Genomic DNA, 16247 nt, shown 5'->3' with positions numbered 1-16247 from the left:
ATTTTGGTGATACGCAGATTTATGGTTTATGGAGCAAATAAACCTTATGAACTTTGGGAAGAACCTGTCTCATGATTGTCTCCCGCTGCACTTGAGCGAGTCACATCCCTAAAGTATGTACTGTGTATGTATGTTGTATGAATGTAGTATATATGAAGCATGTATGTAGTATGTATGTATGTTGTATGAATGTAGTATATATGTAGCATGTATGTAGTATGTAGTATGTATGTTATATGAATGTAGTATACATGTAGTATGTATGTAGTATGTAGTATGTATGTATGTTGTATGAATGTAGTATATATGTAGCATGTATGTAGTATGTAGTATGTATGTATGTTGTATGAATGTAGTATATATGTAGAATGTATGTAGTATGTATGTTGTATGAATGTAGTATATAGTATGTATGTATGTTGTATGAATGTAGTATATATGTAGCATGTATGTAGTATGTATGTTGTATGAATGTAGTATATATGTAGCATGTATGTAGTATGTATGTATGTTGTCTGAATGTAGTATATATGTAGCATGTATGTAGTATGTATGTATGTTGTATGAATGTAGTATATATGTAGCATGTATGTAGTATGTATGTATGTTGTATGAATGTAGTAAATATGTAGCATGTATATAATATGTATGTATGTTGTATGAATGTAGTATATATGTAGTATGTTTGCATGCTGTATGAATGTAGTATATATGTAGTATGTATGTATGTAAGTTGTATGAATGCAGTATATATGTTGTATCTTTTTGTTTTTTTTTTACATTCAACACATTAGCCGGATGATGGGACTACTACTGTCCCATCATTGGCTAATGTGTCAATCACTGTCATTGTAGCAGGCATCGCCCAATGGAACTTGTAGTCCCATCGGACGATGCCTGCTCACACACAAGACACCCGGCAGACCCGCACAGACCACCGACAGCCGGCACAGGCCCCCGAGAGGCCCGTACAGACCATCGGCAGCCGTCACGGACCACCGACAGCCGGCACAGGACCCCGAGAGGCCCATACAGACCACCGACAGCCGTCACAGGCCCCCGAGAGGCCCGTACAGACCACCGGCAGGCGGGACAGGCCCCCGGCAGCCGGCACACACCACCGACAGCTGGCACAGGCCCCCGAGAGGCCCATACAGACCACCGGCAGCCAGCACAGGCCCCCGACAGGCCTGTACAGACCCCCAAGAGGCCCGTACAGACCACCGGCAGCCGGCACAGGCCCCCGACAGTTGGCACAGACCCCCTAGAGGCCCGCACAGACCCCGTCCGCACACACAGACATGCACAGTGTCCGCCCACGCACCACCCACACTCTTCCCCCTCCCGAACAGGATGTACAAGGCAAGAAAGGGTTTTTTTAATTCCGATATTTCTGTCCCATTGACTTTAATGGGACTTCCGGTATCGGAATCGGTGACACCCGATACTTTTTGTGCATCAGGCCGATCCAATCCGATCCGATATTTCTGAATATTGGATGGTATCGCTCAACACTAGTGGTGAGCACTTTGAACCTTCAAATGCTTCACAGAAGTTTATAACGTAGAGCCGTGAAAAATAAAAAATCCATTTTTTTCCACAAAAATGATCTTTTCGCCCCCAAATTTTTATTTTTACAAGGGTAACAGGAGAAATCATACGCCCACAGTTGTTGTGCGATTTGTCCTGAGTACGCCGATACCCCATATGTGGGGGGAACCACTGTTTGGGCGCATGGGAGAGCTCGGAAGGGAAGGAGTATCATTTTGGAATGCAGACTTTGATGGAATGGTCTGCGGGCATCATGTTGCGTTTGCAGAGCCCCTGATGGGCCGAAACAGTGGAAACCCCCCACAAGTGACCCCATTTTGGAAATTAGACCCCCTAAGGAACTTATCTAGATATGTGGTGAGCACTTTGAACCCCCAAGCACTTCACAGAAGTTTATAAACACAGAGCCGTGAAAATAAAAAGTCTTTTATTTTCACAAAAGTGATTTTTAGATCCCAATTTTTAGACCCCCAAAGTGGGTAAATAGTGGAAACCCCTCAATTCTTGCTCCAACCCTAACCCCAACACACCCCTAACCCTAATCCCAACCCTAACCCTAATCCCAACCCCTAATCCTAATTCTAACCCTAATCCTAGTTCGCCCTAACCCTAATTCTAACCCTAGCCCTAACCCGAGCCCTAACCCTAACCTTAGCCCTAACCCTAGCCCAACCCTAACCCTAGCCCAACACTAACCCTAATGGAAAACTGAAAAAAAAATTATTTTCTTTATTTCACTATGTTTGCCTAACTAAGGGGGTGATAAACGGGGTGGTTATGTACTATTTTTTTTATTTTGATCACTATGATCGTTTATCACAGTGATCAAAATAATGAATGGAATCTGCCAGCCGGAGTCGGCAGATTCCCGGCAGGCGCACTGCGCATGCGCCTGCCATTTTCAAGATGGTGGCGCCCATCGGAGGACGCCGGCGGGACGTGGGACCACCGGGAGGGGACAGAGGACCACGGAGAGGTACCGGGGGATCGGGGGATCGGGGACCCTATTTCTCTCCTCTGATGTGCGATCACATCAGAGAAAAGAGAAATTTAATGCATAATTGCGTCTTTTTTTTTGCGGTCGCTGCTAGGCTACTTTCACACATCAAGTTTTCGGCGTCAGGCGCGATCCGGCGTCGTGCCGGAACGCCGGATCCGGCAAATGTTTTGTAAAACCTGATGTTCCGGATCCGGTTTTCTGCCGGATCCGTCTTGTTCTTGACAGACAAAACCGGATCCGTCTCATCCGGTTCATCCGTTTTTCTATCCGTTTTTCGACGGATTACGCCGGATCCGGTTTTTAAAATTGACCCTTGTGGCCTTCCGAACGGGATTGGCTACTGGAAAACTATATATAGAGTGTTCCTACAGCCCTTCTTTGACAGGTTGTCGAGGAGAAAGTGCAGGTTGGAGAGAAGAGCAAGTTACTGGCGAAGATGGATGTTGTGATTGGAAATATTTTGAAGAATTTGGTGGATTTTATAGCGGAGGCGAATCGTTTGAGGGTGATTGTTCTGGAGAAGGAGAGAGCGAGACAGCAGCGCATCAGGCATCGTAGACGACGTTTGTGGATCCACCCCATCACAGCCAAGAGAATGACGCGTGGGGTCTATTCTACACTCTGCATGGACCTTCGACGAAACCCGGATAAATTTTTTGGATATGTGCGGATGAAAATGGAGAATTTTGATTACTTGGTGGAGCGCATTGCACACCTCATAAGAAAAGCGGACACCTATTGCCGCTTCTCTGTTTCACCCGCAGAGCGTCTGATGGTGACTTTAAGGTAAGCCACATTTATTGGATGTGATCGCATCAGAGCACACTTTCACTGCAATCTTGTTGGTGGTAGTTTGTATCTCCAAGTGTTATAGCTGAGTTTTGGTATGTAATGCTGTGATTTTAAACTAATTGATTGTTTTTTAATTCCCCACAGATTTCTTGCAACTGGAGAATCCCTTTCGTCACTGCATTTCCAGTACAGACTCGGGATTTCCACCATATCAGGAATAGTGAAGTACACATTCCGTGCACTGTGGGACTCCTTAGCTGAAGAGTTTTTACCAGAGCCGACAACAGAGAGTTGGATTGAAATTGCTGACAAGTTTCAACAGATATGTCAGTTTCCCAACTGCTTGGGCGCTGTGGACGGGAAACATATCTGCATTGTAAAGCCAGCCGGATCGGGATCGGAATATTTCAATTACAAGAAATATTTTTCAATTGTCCTCATGGCCATCGCTGACGCGGAATACAAATTTATTGCTGTTGATATTGGGGCCTATGGCCGCTCCAATGACTCTCAAGTTTTCAAACTGTCTGCCATGGGGCGTAAACTGTATGGAAACACCTTCCAGTTCCCACCACCTAGACCGCTGCCGCAAACATCTGGTCCACCTATGCCATTTGTCTGTGTAGGGGATGAAGCCTTCCAGCTGTCAGAACACCTTTTGAAACCGTACTCTAGCAGAGGATTGACAAGACCAAAACGCATTTTTAATTACCGCCTCACAAGAGCAAGAAGAATGGTTGAATGTACCTTTGGTATTCTGACAGCCAAATGGCGGGTCCTATTGACTGCGATCAACCTCAAGACAGAAACTGTTGACGAGGTGATCAAAGCTTGCGTGGTACTCCACAATTTTGTTATCTGCAAGGAACCCATTTCCATTGAGGACACCTCTGAAGAAACCACCTTGCAAGATTACCATGACATTACCACTAGAAGTTCTGTGACGGTTTCAGTAATGAGGGACAATTTTGCACTATACTTTATGTCACCTCAAGGCAGAGTACACTGGCAGGATGACAGAGTGTGAAAGATTTGTGCCCTAACCAAACTTGTGTACCTTCTGTACCAACAGTATATACCTTTGCCAACCAAAGTTGGCTATCTTGTCATGGTCTCTATTTTTAGCTTTAGGCCACAGGTGTGTACCTGGTTGTGTTTTATGCAAAGTATTTCACCTTTTAACAAAAGTTGTGTACATTGTTAGGAAATCACCAACAATAAACACAACTTTTTAGGTGAAATACTTTGCTTCAAACACAACCAGGAACACAACTGTGGCAAAAAGCTAAAATTTACCCACAGTTATATACCTGGTTTTGAATACCTTTTTACCTTTTAAATACCCTGTATTTAACCTTTTTTTTAAACATATTTCGCTGCAGAAAGAAATGACAGACAACCAGTGTAAACAATAATTTAACTTTTATTTAAAATATTTTTTTTTTGTAAACTGTTTTTTAAAGTTAAAAAAACTTTTTTAATAAAGGTTTGAAACCAACTGGGCATTTTTATTACAAAACACATCATAAATCTGTGTAGTGTGGGGTGGAAATACTGCTGGAGGGCTGCGGGACACTTCGACAATGGGAGTGTGGAGAGAGGACTGGGATCGTGGTGGGGAAGGAACAGTTAGAGGTGATGGTGTGGAAAAAGCTACAGAATGGGTGGACATGTGGGAGGCAGAAGAGCTGGTGGGTGGTGGAGTGGAGGGTTGGGCAGGGACTGTAGGAGCAGATGATGTTGATGGAAAGTTGTATGGGGAAGGAGTTTGGTACGGGGAAGGAATTTGGTACGGGGAAGGAGTTTGATACGGAGCAGGTTGCTGGAAGTGGGGAGATGTCTGGTACTGGGGAGGTTGCTGGTACTGGGGAGGTTGCTGTTACTGGGGAGGTTGCTGGTATGTAATAGGAGGGGGAGGATGGAAAATGGCTGGAGGGGGTGCAGATGTAATAGGAGGGGGAGGATGGAAAGTGGCTGGAGGGGGTGCAGATGTAATAGGAGGGGGAGGATGGAAAGTGGCTGGAGGGGGTGCAGGTGGAGGAACTACAGTGGTGGGAGGTGGAGGTTGGGAGGTAACCTGCTGTAGAGCACCGTGGCACGAATGCATTACATGCATCTGCTGGGTAGGAGATAGTGTTGCCATGCGCTCCACAACAGACCTGAAAAAGGTGTGGTTTGGCGAACATCTTGCTTCTGAATGCATGGTTTGCAGAAGTGTCTTCACCTCCAGAATGCTGGAGTTGATCTGTTGAAAGCCTGCGGAGATTTGCTCTGACAAGACTTTTAGACAGTTCTGGAAAGATGCATTCAGATGCAAGAACTCTGGCGCATAACTCTTTTCCTGACCCCTCTGCCGCTGCCGCCCAGTACCCGCAGGTGTACTAGAGGTGGCAGTGGCAGAAGGGTGGGGTAAAGGGAAAGCGATCTCCTCACCAGCAGCTTCATGTAATGTAGGCGGCCACGATGCTCCTGTGCTGGTGGATGGGACAGATGGGTCGAATGTGTGGGAAGGCTGGGAAGGTGCAGATGTACCGGGGCGGTCGAAGTGTCCCTCGGTGCCAGTCTCCTCAGGGATCGCCTCAGAAGGGTCCAATCGTGCAGGCTCCCGAGTGCTGCTCACCGTGCTGTGGAATAAAGAGAAAAAAAAACAATTAAAATAGTGACATGGTATGGCCCTGGCTGAAAAAAAAAGTTACATCTAAACATTTTTTTGTCACATGTGGTGTGTAATATTTACCTTCTGGTGAGCATTGTCTACCGGAGGAACGACAGGGCTCGTGCGTACTTGTACTTGCTCCTGCGTCCTCCAGATCCACTCGGGGCCCGCATCTCTTTATTGAACTCCTTCTTGAAACAATCCCTCACAGACCGCCACCGCTTCACAATTCTCTCCCCTGAAACGAGAAAGGACAAAGTGGTTAGTATACAACATCAGTGTTTCCCAAACTCCAGTCCTCATGGTCCCCAGGGGTCATGTTTTCAGGATTTCCAAAGTAAATAGAAATCCTGAACACATGATCCGTGGGGACCACGAGGACTGGAGTTCGGGAAACACTGGTTTAAATCAAGCAACCGGTACTGTATATACTTACGCTCTTTAATCTGGGCCCGAGCTTCGAGGTCCTTTCAGCGGTCCACAAGGAGCGAACAGATTTCCTCCCAGAGTCGTCGGGTAACGATCAGGTCAGCGTGGCGGCGGTCAGCCATATTCCAGAGCGGCTCCCTTTCTCTGACGAGATCGATGAGGCGGTCCACATCAATCCCTCCATCCTCACCGTCAGAGTCGGGAGCACGCTGTGAAGGCTGTTAAAGAAAAAGACAAAAATAACATAATTAGCCTCCACAAAAGAAATGAAATAAAAAGTGCAAAAAAAACAAAGCAAAAATATTTATACTTACACGCTGGTGACCGCCGCGTTGCTGTCGCCGACGACCCTGGGAGGCACTGCGAGGACCTCTTGGCCGAGCACCAGATTGGGAAGACTAGAGAAGAAAACAAAAAATGTTATGTCTTTGGATGTAGGCATTTGTTTGCTGTGTGTGGTCTGCAGAACATTGTTTTCTATGTGTTGTGTGTAGTGTGATGTTGTGTTTCTGCGTTTGATGCAAAAAACTTACAAATTGTGAGCCCCCTCCAAGTGTCTGTCCACCCCTTCCTTCTTCTTCTGGGAGCTCCTCTTCATCTTGTGATTCCTGTTTTGAAATAAAAGGCAATGAATAGACATATATTACAGAGATGATGGATTTTGGAAATAAAAACTTACCGTCAAACGCTGACGATGCGAGGGAGGGCTCCCAGAAGAAGATGTGCTGTCTTCCTCATGGCCAGACTCCATGGCTGTGGGTGGTGTTTCTGCTGCTGCCATTGCTGCTGCATCTATTGGGCGGCTGTTGAATAAAGAGAAACAAAGGGCCAATGAATATCTTGATATTCCATAGCCCTAGTTTGGAGGAATGGGGGATTTGATAATTACCGTCTCTCATCTGCTGCTGGACTCCCCTCCCATTGTTCAGCATGCTGCTCCATTTGGGGTGGTGCTTGTGCTGCTGCAGATGTCTGCTGCCTTCTCCTGCTCCTGGTTCTTGGCTTGGGTGAAATGTTGGGTGTGGCTGAGGGTCCCACTGTCTTGCTTTTATATATGTCTTGTGGGCAGAGCTACTGAGCATGCTCAGACCAAAGAAACCGGATCCGGCCGCCGGATCCGGCTATCGCCGGATCAGGCGCATTGCGGCGCTCATAGGCTTTCATTGTATGAAAAAGCCGGACACGCCGGATCCGGCGTGTCCGGCTTTTTCGCCGGAGACAAAAAACGTTACAGTAGCCGTTTTTTCCAGACGCCGGATCGCGTCACACTGCCGGATCCGGCGAAAATCGGATGAAACGCATGGCCATCCGGCTTGATCCGGCTCTAATGCAAGTCAATGGGGGGGAAACCGGATCCGGCATTGCATTTCGCCGGATCCGGTTTTTGTCAAAAGCGCCGGATCGCGCCTGACGGCGAAAACCTGATGTGTGAAAGAGGCCTTATAGGGTTAATAATGGCGATCGCAAAAGCGGGGTCGGTAAAAACTGACCAATTCATGTTCTCTGGGGTCTCGGCTACCCCTGGCAGCCGAGACCCCCGAGAAAATCGGACACTGGGGGGCGCTATGTACTTTCTCCACAGCGCCGTGAATTAACGGCACTGTGGTTTTAGTACCCTTAATTATCACCGTTAAAAGGCGTATAGGCGGTCGTTAAGGGGTTAAACTTTCTTGCAGTGTCTTAGCCAAGTTATTGACACAAGCTTGCTAAAAAAAATTTGTTACCCACAGGCCAGATATTTTAAAATGTGATTTTCCATCACATAGATCACATAAGTTCACTCCAAATTCAGCCATTTGTAGCAAACGTGGAAAATATTGTCCTCCATTTAAAACGGGCAAGGTGCGTGACAAAGGATGAGGAACTGGATGTGATGGTGATGGTGCATGCAGAGGCCGAGGCCCTGGGCAAGCTGAAATTGTGCCACAACAAACACCCTCATCTTCTAGCCTGACCTTCCTGTCCCAATTATTATTATTATTATTTATTTATTTGTATAGCACCATTGGTTCAATGGTGCTGTACATGAAAAGGGGTTACATACAAATTACAGATATCACTTACAGTAAACAAGCTAACAAGGACAGACTGATACAAAGGGAAGAGGACCCTGCCCTTTCGGGCTTACATTCTACAGGATAGTGGGGAAGGAGACAGTAGCTTGATGGATTGCAGCAGTTCCGGTGTTGGTTGAGGCGATATCTCCTGTAGTGGTGAGGAGGTAGCGGGGTCATTGCAGGCTGTAAGCTTTCTTGAAAAGGTGGGTTTTCAGGTTCCGTCTGAAGTATCCGAATGTGGTTGATAGTCTGACATGTTGGGGCAAAGAATTCCAGAGGATGGGGGATATGCAGGAGAAGTCTTGGAGGCGGTTAGATGAGGAGCAAGTAAGTGTGGAGGAGAGAAGGAGGTCTTGGGAGGACCGGAAATAACGTGAGGGAAGGTATCGGGAGATTAGTTCAGAGACATATGGGGGAGACAGGTTATAGATGGCCTTGTAGTTCAGTATTAGTAATTTGAACTGGATATTGAACTGTCTGAATTTAGTAGTGTGGCCTGTGGGGCGTTGGCTCTGTATTACTATTACTATGGGACCACAGCAGCACACCATTATTAAACCCAGAGCAGTGTTAAAAGGTTGTTGGTTGGATAGTGGATAATGCTTCCAGTCACTTTGCCACCACCATGCTGTCTCCACATGGTCAAGTCTCAGTAGCCATGAGCCTGGACCGCATATTCCTTACCCTGATCCTCCTCCTTCCCACCATGCCGAGTGCCCGGAGACAACTGATTCCACACTTGGACACTCCGAAGAGCTGTTCACTTTTTCATTTTCCACTTGAAGAGGGGCAAGAGGAGATCGCATGCAGCGATGCCCAAATATTTGAGGAGCCACGGTCACACAAAGGTAACGTTGGGAAAGTGTCACAAGAGATGGACGATGATGAGACACAATTGCCAGAGAGTCAGGAGGAGGACCAAGGTGCGGAAGTGGAGGATGAGGTGGCGGATGATATAGTAACTGATCCAAGCTGGCAGGAGGACATGCAGAGCAAGGACAGTAGCACATAGGGGGTGGGAAGCGTAGCACCCCAACAGGCAAGAAGAAGCAGTGTGGTGACCGCAGACAGAAGGTGGGAAACTGTTCCCCGTAACACCAACACGACAGAAGTTGCCAGGCCAAATGTTAGGTCTTCCCGAGTCTGGTTGTTTTTTAAAGACTCTGCTGATAACTCCAAGAAGGCAATTTGCACCACCTGCCAGGCCAGCATCAGCAGAGGTAGCATAACTACCAGCATCACCACCACCAGCATGATCAGGCACATGGCAGCAAAGCACCCGACTTTGTCGGCCGAACCCCAGGGTCCAGGAACAGTGTCTGCAGGTGACAACACTGCTTCTTTTGCTGTTGTGCGTGCAAGCCAATTCCCTGTCCATTGTGCATGTGAAGATGCCTCCTGCCCTGCACCTGTCCTCGTACACACTCAACTAGCACTATAAGCAAGCACATCCACGTCCCAGCACAGCGTTCAGTTGTCCATACCCCAGTCCTTGGAACGCAAGTGCAAATACGCAGCCAAAGCCCCACAGACCACACTACTAAATTCACACATTTCACGGCTGCTTGCGCTTGAAATGTTGCCTTTTAGGCTTGTGGAGGCAGAAAATTTCCGCAACCTGATGGCGGCAGCTGTCCCTCGGTACTCGGTCCCCAGCTGCCACTATTTCTCCAGGTGTGCCTCCTCTTCAGCCTCCATCTCCGAAATGACCACAGCAGTCACAAGCTGGAAACACTGCAGCACTGACTCAGCCAAGTGACAACAGGCTGTGCTCAAGCTAATATGCTTAAATGACAAACCACACAATGCTGAAGAGTTGTGGACAGCTGTAAAAGAGCAGGCAGATCTGTGGCTGACACCGGTGAACCGACAGTCAGGCAAGGTCGTGTGTGATGATGGCTGGAACCTGGTGGCAGTTCTGAGGCCTGGTGAGCTCACACACGTACCATGCTTGGTCCATGTGCTTAACTTCGTGGTTCACCAATTTCTAAAAACCTACCAAGAGCTGCCTGATCTGCTGGTCAAAGTACGCCGCCTGTGTGCCCATTTTAGAAAGTCATTTACAGTTTCCGCCGCCATTGCTGTGCTTCAACAGCATTTGCAGCTTCTGGGACACCGACTGATTTGTGATGTCCCCACACGTTGGAACTCTACACTGCAGATGTTGGAAACTATTTGCGAGCAGAAGAGGGCAGTTGTTGATTACCAGCATCAACAAGACCATAAGTATTCAATTCAGACTCCACGCATAAGACCTCAGGAGTGGACATGGATGTCAGACATATGTACCTTCCTCCAAAACTTTGAGGTCTCTACCAAGATGGTGAACCGTGATGACACCATAAATAGCGTCACCATGTTCTGAAATGCTCTCTGCTCACAATCAAAGATGATGCATTGCAGGTGGAGCATGATGAGATGGAGCAAGGAACCATAAAGGGTGATTACACACAGCCCAGCCTGATGTCATCCAAATATTGATTGATTGCCAATGAGGAGCTAGGTTCATGCGCTATAGATGATAATACCTGCACAACTGTCAAACTGTCTGTTCAGCGTGGATGGCCTGAGGACAGGGAGGAGGAGGAGAGCATGATCAGTCATCCTCTTGGTGAAGACATGGAAGTCTTGCCTGTTAGTAGTCTGGCATGCATGGCTGAGTTTATGTTACTCTGCCTTGACCGTGACTCTCACGTTTTCAAAATTTTGAGTGACAGTCATTACTGGTTGGTGACACTTCTAGACCCACGCTACAAGAACTTTTTATCTCTTATTCCCAAGGTGGACAGGTCTACTAAATTGGGGGAGTACCAGAGGGCCCTTGTTGCGTAATTATTAAAAAATTTCCCATCTGAAAACACTGGCTGCAGAGGTCACAATTCGTTGGACAATCAGGGAGTATGGGCAAGAGAGACACAACTCCAATCCAGCAGAGGCAAGGAAACACTGGCAAAGTTATGGGAGAGTTTTCTCAGACCCTTCCATCCTACAGGCCCTGAGGTATGGGGTACCCTCACAAGGAGTGCAAAGCTTTGGAATATGCTGAGGGAGTACCTTGCTGACTGTAACAATGTCCTTCGTGATTCCCCTGTGCCTTAGAATAATTGGGTATCCAAGCTGGACACGTGGCATGAACTGGCTCTCTATACCTTGGAGGTCATGGCCTGTCCTGCTACTAGCGTTTTGTTAGAGCAGGTTTTTAGTGCCGCTGGTGGAATTATAACTGATAAACGCAACTGTCTGTCAACTCAAAATGCTGACAGGCTGACTCTTATAAAAATGAACAAGGGCTGGATTGGGCCAGACTTCTCAACACCACCGAAGGATAGCAATGTAACATAAACTCAAATCCAGTGTCTTTTTTTGGGAGGTCTATTCCCATGCAGCTCTTCACACCCACACATGAGTATACGCTTCCTGATTTTTGCTATTTGCTGTCGTCCTCCTGCTTCTCATACTCATCCTCCACCACCATATCACCAGGGTAACTATGGTCCGTGATGCAACACTCACATAATTTTTTTAAAGGGTGTTTATGATGCCCGTTAAAACAAATTGTTAGACAGTGTGTTCATTTATACCCCCAGGGGTAAATGTTTGTCAGCATTACAAGTATAGCAGACCAGCTTCTTTCTAATGGGAACACTTTTTTATGAGGCCCTCCGCCACGTTTCTTCCAAGGGGCATTGGAGTGCCTCCAAATTTTTGCCAGCCCTTGTATTCACTGCATAGGCAAACACTCTGGGAGACCCACTTCCTAATAATGGGAGCATTGTTTTCAGGAGGTCCTCCTGTATGTCTCTTCAAAGAGGTATTGGGGTGCGTCTAAATTTTGGCCAGGCCTTGCATTCACTGCATAGGCAAATACTTTGGGAGACCCACTTCCTAATAATGGGAACATATTTTCATGAGGCCCTCCTGTACGTCTCGGCAAAGGGGTATTGGGGTGCGTGCTAATTTTTGAGAGCCCTACCACTCATTGCATATGCAATAACATTATAGGAGTCGCACTGTTTAATAATGGGAACAACAAAGCACAGCCGGCTGATGGATCTCTAAGAATAGTGAGGGCCGACTGCTGGCCCTTTTTTTCATGAATGAAACAGGATGTGTCTGGTGATGTATCACACACCAAATGGCCAGCTAAGGTTGTAAAATGTTAAAATGATATTTCCCAGTGAATGCATTTGTCTTGGTTGGAAGCAATGCTAATGTTCAAAAATGCATCAAAAACGCTACGTGTGAACATAGCCCAAGGTGTGGAGGAGCATTTTTGTTTTTGGTTATTTATTTAGCCTTATATACAAGTCATAACCTTGGAAAAGATACTCCTTAATATATTTCCCAGGAAAATCCATTTTGGTCTCGTTGTTGTATGTTTTATTGTGAGTCTGTAAAAGTGGCATAGGACTCTGACAGCATTGTTCACAGCAGTGACCTGGGAGTCAGAAATGCTTCCAGGGATCTTCCCCATGCTGTTCCAATGTCATTTGAGCACTGTTCCCATCAATTCCAATTTGCTTGACCCGAGCAACGAGCACCCGATCATTTTAGTGCTCGCCCATCACTAATCGTGATGTCTTGTCATTTTCAGAAAGGTTCCTTCCATGCATACACCTCTTCTAGAAGGAAGAAAACCCATCTTCTGTAGAAATCTACCCTCTAAGCCAATGTCCGACTCAATAATCAGCAAACCAAGGATAGGGGCACCACCATCAATGAGTAATACAGTGGGATCAACCCAGCCCATTCAAAGAAAATGTGTGGACGAAAGCAGAAGAACAGGGATGGGCTATATACGGGGGATCACCACAGACAATAGTTTGGCATTTAGGTAGACAATTTTATTGAACATGTATAAACCACACATAGATTAAAAACATTAAAAAGTCACACATGTGACTTAACAAACTGGCTCACAATAGAACCCACACCCTATAGGTACCCTCCACAAGAGACCTGCCTATATATAAACAGCATACCAGTTGGTGGTTAGGTGTGGTGATTGAGATGGAATAAATGAGCTTACAATAATACCCATCTATCTGAAAAGTTGAAAATAACTGTTATACAGATAGCAATATGCTCCCTAAGGTAGGTTCCATATGTATAACACATCACCATGACCACCAATGCCCATCAAGAAAACTATATGCATATGTCCATGATCAAATAAATACATCCTGAACCCCAGATTGGGGATAACAAAGCACAAAAACAACGATGAGTGGGATCAAAAACCCCATAAATAATGGTGTGAGGAATAGCATTAAAATGCAGAGCCCATGTGGAGTGACCTGGGGAGAAAAGATACCCGACGCGTGTCGCCACCCGCAGTGGCTTCGTCAGGGGTACTGAGTGTAGCTATAGCACGTCATTAAATACATGGAGTTTAATGAGTAGTGGCGCACAGCTGAGTCACTTACCAGGCTGACATGGAGGAAGATAGACGTCTTGTAAACACAGGCGCCGGTGATCAGCCATAATCAAGAGCACTGCACAAGCGCCGGCATGTGGCAACCGGAAGTGCGTCACAGCACCTGAATGTCATGTGAGCCGGTATATTTGATCACTGCGCTTGCGCCGGCGTACAATAACAGGAAGTGAGTCACAGATCCCAGTTGCCATGTCGACCCATACACAGGGTCACTGCGCATGTCTCAAGACACATAATCGCATCAATAGCCAAACAGCGGCGGATATAGAATAGCAAATTCCGTTAATCTGAATTGACAATTATGCGCATACATAAGCAGCTAGTATAAAAAGCATATCTTTATTTGAAAAAAACACAGTAACTATATATGTATATAATGCCGGCTTAGATTGACAGGAAATGAACACCAGTTCATTGCCGGCATGCAATAGCAGGAAGTGAGTCACAAATCCCAGTTGCTGTGTCGACCCATACACAGGGTCACTGCGCATGTCTCAAGACATATAATCGCATCAATGACCAGACAACGGCGTATATAGAATAGCAGATTCCGTTAATCTACATTGACAATTATGCGCATACATAAGCAGCTAATATAAAAAGCATATCTTTATTTGAAAAAAACAGTAACTATGTATGTATATAGCGCCGGCTTATATTAACAGGAAATGAACACCAGTTATCATGTCCACCCATACACAGGGTCACTGCGCATGTCATAGAGCGGATAATCACATCAAACATTCACAAATTGCCATAATCTGATTAACAACTATGCGCATGCATGAACATCTTATAAGAACAGCATGTTATTATAAACAAACATTGACCAAATATGTATATATACAGCACTCAAATAGGCCATATGTACAACGTTTTTGACTATGACTATCTACTGCCATATTCATTTTCACATTCTATGGCGTTTATTGTCAAGGGGGCAATGAATTTATGTGAAATTGATTTGCGCATCTTTCAATTATATTGGCTTTTTGGCGCATGCGCATTGTGGGGTATTCCAGCTATGCCCAATGGCCTATTTGAGTGCTGTATATATACATATTTGGTCAATGTTTGTTTATAATAACATGCTGTTCTTATAAGATGTTCATGCATGCGCATAGTTGTTAATCAGATTATGGCAATTTGTGAATGTTTGATGTGATTATCCGCTCTATGACATGCGCAGTGACCCTGTGTATGGGTGGACATGATAACTGGTGTTCATTTCCTGTTAATATAAGCCGGCGCTATATACATACATAGTTACTGTTTTTTTCAAATAAAGATATGCTTTTTATATTAGCTGCTTATGTATGCGCATAATTGTCAATGTAGATTAACGGAATCTGCTATTCTATATACGCCGTTGTCTGGTCATTGATGCGATTATATGTCTTGAGACATGCGCAGTGACCCTGTGTATGGGTCGACACGGCAACTGGGATTTGTGACTCACTTCCTGCTATTGCACGCCGGCAATGAACTGGTGTTCATTTCCTGTCAATCTAAGCCGGCATTATATACATATATAGTTACTGTGTTTTTTTCAAATAAAGATATGCTTTTTATACTAGCTGCTTATGTATGCGCATAATTGTCAATTCAGATTAACGGAATTTGCTATTCTATATCCGCCGCTGTTTGGTTATTGATGCGATTATGTGTCTTGAGACATGCGCAGTGACCCTGTGTATGGGTCGACATGGCAACTGGGATCTGTGACTCACTTCCTGTTATTGTACGCCGGCGCAAGCGCAGTGATCAAATATACCGGCTCACATGACATTCAGGTGCTGTGACGCACTTCCGGTTGCCACATGCCGGCGCTTGTGCAGTGCTCTTGATTATGGCTGATCACCGGCGCCTGTGTCTACAAGACGTCTATCTTCCTCCATGTCAGCCTGGTAAGTGACGCAGCTGTGCACCACTACTCATTAAACTCCATGTATTTAATGACGTGCTATAGCTACACTCAGTACCCCTGACGAAGCCACTGCGGGTGGCGACACGCGTCGGGTATCTTTTCTCCCCAGGTCACTCCACATGGGCTCTGCATTTTAATGCTATTCCTCACACCATTATTTATGGGGTTTTTGATCCCACTCATCGTTGTTTTTGTGCTTTGTTATCCCCAATCTGGGGTTCAGGATGTATTTATTTGATCATGGACATATGCATATAGTTTTCTTGATGGGCATTGGTGGTCATGGTGATGTGTTATACATATGGAACCTACCTTAGGGAGCATATTGCTATCTGTATAACAGTTATTTTCAACTTTTCAGATAGATGGGTATTATTGTAAGCTCATTTATTCCATCT

Source organism: Dendrobates tinctorius, unplaced genomic scaffold, assembly GCF_039654945.1.
Source record: "Dendrobates tinctorius isolate UK_male_01 unplaced genomic scaffold, ASM3965494v1 ptg000028l, whole genome shotgun sequence".
Classification (NCBI taxonomy): Eukaryota; Metazoa; Chordata; class Amphibia; order Anura; family Dendrobatidae; genus Dendrobates; species Dendrobates tinctorius.
This window is presented reverse-complemented; position numbering follows the sequence as displayed.